This window comes from Lynx rufus, unplaced genomic scaffold, assembly GCF_022079265.1.
Source record: "Lynx rufus isolate CCGP_SWC_20201006 ecotype Redwood Valley unplaced genomic scaffold, mLynRuf1.p SCAF_5, whole genome shotgun sequence".
Lineage (NCBI taxonomy): Eukaryota > Metazoa > Chordata > Mammalia > Carnivora > Felidae > Lynx > Lynx rufus.
Genome location: NW_025814867.1, coordinates 43,554,689 through 43,560,868, shown reverse-complemented (window position 1 = coordinate 43,560,868; position 6,180 = coordinate 43,554,689). Strand labels below are relative to the sequence as shown.

At 37.9% G+C, this 6,180-nt stretch overlaps 1 pseudogene; it reads right to left on the bottom strand.

The window, feature by feature from the left end:
* Positions 1-1,231: 1,231 nt before the first annotated feature.
* LOC124527145 (methionine aminopeptidase 1D, mitochondrial-like) lies at positions 1,232-2,241 on the bottom strand (annotated as a pseudogene).
* Between the last annotated feature and the right edge of the window lie 3,939 nt (positions 2,242-6,180).

Genomic DNA, 6,180 nt, shown 5'->3' with positions numbered 1-6,180 from the left:
GTGTCTCCCTCTCTCTCTGCCCCTCCCCCGTTCATGCTCTGTCTCTCTCTGTCCCAAAAATAAATAAAAACGTTGAAAAAAAAATTAAAAAAAAAATAAACGTTAAAAAAAATTAAAAAAAATATGCAATACAGTATTATTGACTATAGTTACCATGATGTACACCATGCTATATAAGCTGACCTCAGCAACCTGCACTTGAACTGCCATGGTGAGATTTTTTTTTTTAAGTTTCAGTCTATGAAGAACTACTTGTTGATATATATACTTATATGTCTATTTATTTATTTAATTTTTAATTCCAGTGTACTTAACATACTACTTTCTTATGCCATACACAAAAATAAACTTAAAATGGATTAAGGACCTAAATGTAAGGCTTGAAACCATAAAAGTTTTAGTGGAGAGCATAGGCAGTAATCCCTCAGACATTGGACGTAGCAACATCTTTCTAGATATGTCTCCCGAGCCCAGGGAAACAAAAGCAAAATTAAACTATTGGGATTACATGTAAATGAAAAGCTGCACAGCACAGGAAACAACCAACAAAACTAAAGGAACCACTGAATGGGAGAGGATATTTGCAAATTACATAGCTGATAAACAGTTACTATCCAAAATATATAAAGAACTTTTACAACTCGACATCCAAAACACAAATAATTCAGTGAAAAGTTGGGCAGAAGACATGTACAAACATTTCTCCAAAGAAGACATACAACCGACCAACAGACACATGAAAAGATGCTCAATATCACTCATCATCAAGGAAATGCAAATGAAAGCCACAATGAGCACCTCACACCTGATAGAATGTGACAATTTTTGAGATGGAAGACCAGCCGCTCTGGGACTCCAACGTCCTCCTGGCGAGGGAAGAAGAGGCGTTCCTGCACCAGGCTGTGAAGCAGCTGTGGCACGAGATCCCCAGGCCTCAACTCAAGGAAGAAGGAACCATGAAAGGCGGTGCTATTTGTGCGCTTGAAAAGCAGTTTCCACACGGAGGCAGCTCCACCGTGGCGCTCCAGCGTGACGCGGTTTGACGGGAAAATCGATCCCAGGTGGGTCCTGTTACCGGAGCGAGGCGCACAGCAGTAACTTTGCACCGGAAGAGCTTCCAGCGGATCCAGCCACGTGGTGCGCACTCAGTCCGCGGGGGAACGTGTGGAGTACGGCTCCCCGGGGAAGAAGCCGCAGCCCCGCTTTTTTTTGCCCCAGCAGATGCCGCTGGCTACTGGGCCGGAGGAAGCGTGGCCCGGCAGAGATTACCGGTACAGTCCAGGACCTGGACGGCGGTGTCCGCAGTGGCCTCTGCCATCTCTGTCTGCTGCCTCCATGGGACCCGTCGGGCAGCTGCGTGAGAAGCCCCAGCCCCATCCATCCTGCGGAAGTGAAGATAAGCCTCCCTGCCCCGCGACCCACCAATTGTGGACAGGGTTGCAAACCATTCTGAGTTCTGGCTGATTGTGTTTCCAGTGACAGAGAAGGGAGACGGCCCCGTAAACCACGTTGCTTCATGTCTACACCTCTTAGCAGCCTCCACCAAGTTGTTAATCGCATTCATCCACCACTGCCTACCAAAAATGTTTCAGAGGTGCCTCCGGGGCAGCTGTTGTAACAGACCCTGACATCTGTTGATCATATCTCCATTCCGAAGAGGTCAGTTGCCAGGAATACCATGACATGGCACGTTATTTACAGAGTTACAGATTTTGGGAAACCTCTATAACCTAGAGGTGAGGGATTAGGCATGCGGACTGCTGTTTTCCTGATGAACAGGAGCTGCTATGATTTCAGTTGTCATGTCAATTTTTAAGCTCTTCTCAGGCAGGAGGAGGTCATGTCCCTCCAGCTGACAAGCCTGAGGAATCCCCTGAATCTGAGCTTCATTCTTAACTTCTACCGCTGTCTCCCCATTCGGGTACAATCCTGGCTTCTATGTGTTTAGCGACTGGATGAGCTGAATGAAGAAACGGAAGCCGTCAAAACTATACTGTGTGAAATATCTCTTGGTCTCCGGAAAAAGATATTTCTTCTTTTGCTGATGGCTAATGTAAGTAGATACGATTGAGTGGTGAAGAGAAAATTCTACAACAACCTCTAAGTACCAGCAGGTGGAGGCCACTGGGTGTTGTTTTGTTGGCTGGGGTCACCAATACTCCAGGCATATCCTAGGTGGGTGAAATAGATGAAGGGGGTCAAAGGTACAAACTAACAGTTATAAAATAAGTAAGTCACGGGGATGTCATGTACAGCATGATGTTTGCTTTATATATTAAAAGCAGAGGTTTTAGTTCTACTTAGTGGGAAGAATAGGGAAAGATACATCTATGCTCCCAGAAGTGGAAGTTACTTTCCTTTTTATACAGGTAGATTAATTGTATTTTTACTTATTTTTACGTAGCCTTTATTTTAGTTATTTTTAACTTTCCAGAAAGAACATCATGCTCGACTTACTCTTTAGGGACTTTATTTTTCCACTTTAATAGCTTGTTGTTAGGAGTTATCTTATGCCAAGCAAGTCCCTGTGTAGTTAATTAGTTCTACTATATATATATATATATATATATATATATATATATATATTGCAAGCATGCAATATATTGCATATATATATATATATATATATATATTGCATGCTTCATTCATGCAGTTTTCCTGTGAATAAATATTTGTGATGTTTTCAGGTTTTTGCTATTGTGAACAGTGCTCGTATGAACAGTCTTTTACATGTATCCTGTCCTACATGTGTTAGAGTTTCTATTGAGATATACCTAGGAACAGAATGAATTGTTAGGCTATGGACTATGTAAATCTTCAACTATATAATATAATGCCAAATTCTTTAACAAAGTGGTTGCACTAATTTGCGTTACATATTCTTACTAAATTGAAGTCTAAAATCTCTCCCAAACAGTAAGCTGATGATGATTGTGGGACTCTCCTCAAATTTCCCTTCTCTCTGGCATCATTTGCGGTCAATTATTGCGTAATGACCAATATCTAAAAACTACTGTTCCATATATATTTGCTTTTTTTTTTTTTGTTTGTCTCTGGCAGATGAGTCAATCTGATTTTTCCATCTTGTTTGGAATTAGAAGTCTTTTAAAATCATTTTAACTCCTATTTTTCCTATAATAATTGCCTCTATTTATAAAATCATTTGTATCTTTTCTCTATTTATCTTGATTAATTTTGCCAAAGTTTATTTACTTTGTTTTTCCAAATAGCCATATTTTGGCGTTTTAGCTTTGTTAGTCTTCTCTATTCTTTGTTTTCATTTATCTCTTGTATTTTCTTTACCTTTATCCTGTTGTTCCTTTTCTGATCTCTTAAGATGGACAATTAATTCATTGATTTTTGAGGCTTTCAATTTTTTTTCCCTCAATAGTCATGTTTAAGGCTATAAATTTCTCTCAGATCACTGCTTTTTTTGCATCACATAAATTTTGATATAGAATTAAAAAAATTTAAATCAGTTCTAGATATTTTATTTTATTTTTTTAAGTTTGTTTTGAGAGAGAGAGAGCACGCGCAAATGAGCAGGGGAGGGGCAGGAAGAGAGAGAGAGAGAGAGAGAGAGAGAGAGAGAGAGAGAGAGAGAATCCCAAGCAGGCTCTGCACTGTCAGCACAGAGCCTGATGAGGGGCTTGAACTCATAAACTGTGAGTGAGCTCATGACCTGAGCCAAAACCAAGAGTTGAACACTTAACGGACTGAATCAACCAGGGGCCCCTCAGTTCTAGACATTTTAAAATTTCCATTATGATGTCATTTTAATCCACAAGTCATTTATCAAGGCTTTGAAAAATAAATTTTGAGTAAGTGGGAATTAAAAATTTGTATTTGTATATTAATGTCTAATTTAATTGCATACTTATTTTTATAAAATTATTGAGACTTTCTCTATGTCCTAATTCATGATAATTTTTATGACTAGTCATCTGTACTTGAGAATAGTATTTTTATTCTAAGTGTCAAATGTTCTTTAGGTTAAGTTTTTTAGTTGTGTAATTCAGATCTTGTATATCTTTGTCATTTTTTTTTCTCTTTGACTTCTCAATAATTGAGAGTAGTGTGCTGAAATCCCTCTCTAAAATAGTGGATTTATTACTCTGTTCCTGCAGTTCCAATAAAATTTACTTCATATACTTTCAGGCAATTTTATTAGTAACTACATATTTAAAACTATTTTATCTTCTTGGATAATTGCATTAAATAGTGAATTGAATTCTCCGTCCTTAATAATACGTTTTACTTTGACATTTATATGTTGTTAGTAATGGCTGTAGCAACTTTCTTTTTGTTAAATTTGCTTCATATTTAATTTTCTATCCTTTTACTTTTAACTTTTATGTGTTCTTACGCTTATCCTTTTACTTTTAACTTTTATGTATTCTTACGCTTATCTTTTATAAACAGCATATTTTAGATTTTATAAAATCCAACTGTGACTTTATCTTTTAAAATTTAGTTAATATTTATTTATTCTAATTATTAATATATTTGGGGTTCAAAATATGTCATTATTTCTGTTTTTTTTTCTTTATTCCTATTTCTTTTCACCCACTTCATCTTCTCTCCTTTAAATTAATAGCTAAATCTACTCAAAATGCTCATCTGGGAATTGGTACTGATCCATAATGAGGTAAGGACCTCATGTACCATTCCTTTCATTGAGAAAATCTTTATGTAAACATCATGTTACCAGAACTAAGCGGTATATTTAGTGATGTGATTGATACTTGGGTGCAAGAAACTTCTCTTGTCAAGAACTTACAAGAGACCAGCTAGGTTGGTGAACTAGTTTGAGTTCTTTACATCCCTTGTGAGAACCTAACTCTCAACACACTTATAGCATCTAAGCTTTTGAATATGGTTTTATTAGAATGTTTCTTCTTTTATTTTGATCACAGATTTCTTTCTTGCCCTCTTTTTAATATAGCAACCAATTTTAGGATTGCAACCAAGATATTTGATCTCTTTTATTCACTTATCACTTGCAGCATCTCTTATATTTCTTTGTCCTCTTCTTTTTTTTTTTTTTTAAATTTTTTTTTTCAACGTTTTTTATTTATTTTTGGGACAGAGAGAGACAGAGCATGAACGGGGGAGGGGCAGAGAGAGAGGGAGACACAGAATCGGAAACAGGCTCCAGGCTCCGAGCCATCAGCCCAGAGCCTGACGCGGGGCTCGAACTCCCGGACCGCGAGATCGTGACCTGGCTGAAGTCGGACGCTTAACCGACTGCGCCACCCAGGCGCCCCTCTTTGTCCTCTTCTTTAAGCATATCCCCACCCTGTTTTCATCATGGATCTTTGCATAGCAAACCTTTTGAGGCCTTGTATTTCTGAGAAATCCTTTAGATTTGATTTATTTTTGGGCTGGATATAAAATCCTAAATTCTAAGGTTTTTTCTTCGGTAATTTGGAAATTCTATTTACATAGTTGCTAGGGCAGTGTTGCTTCTGAGTAATTTGATTTTTATTTCTTTGATGTGATAAGCTTTTTCTTTTGATAGCTTTTATGTTTTTTTTTATCTTTCTTACTCTTTTTTTTTTATTTAATTAAAAAAATGTTTATTTAGCTTTTTTGAGAGAGAGAGAGAGAGACAGAGAATGAGCAAGGGAGGGGCAGAGAGAGAGAGGGAGACACAGAATCCAAAGCAGGCTCCAGGCTTTGAAGTGTCAGCACAAGAGCCTGCCATGGGGCTCAAACCCACAAACTGTGAGATCATGACCTGAGCTGAAGTCTGATGTTTAACTGAGGAAGCCACCTGGGCCAGCGCCCCTTTTATTCTTTTTTTTTTAGTTGCTTATTTATTTTGAGACAGAGAATGAGTGGAGGAGGGGCAGAGAGGGAGAGAGAGAGAAGCCCAAGCAGGCTCCTTGCTCAGTGCTGAGCCTAACTTGAGGCCCCACCCAGGGGCCCCTGTCTTTCTTATTTTTAATTATATAATGTGGTGTGGATCTTTCTTTCTTTCTCCTTGTCACTCTGTAGGCTCTTTCCATCTTAGGCCTGTTATCTTTAAGAAAATCAAACATTTATCTACATCTTCAAATATTTAATCCTCTTTTAAAATTTCTTCTATTTTTGTAATTTCGATTTTAGCACTTCTCTTTCTAGTCCTTCTTTGCCTTTCATTTCTCAGTAGTGTTCTTTTTCACCCACGAACTGTGA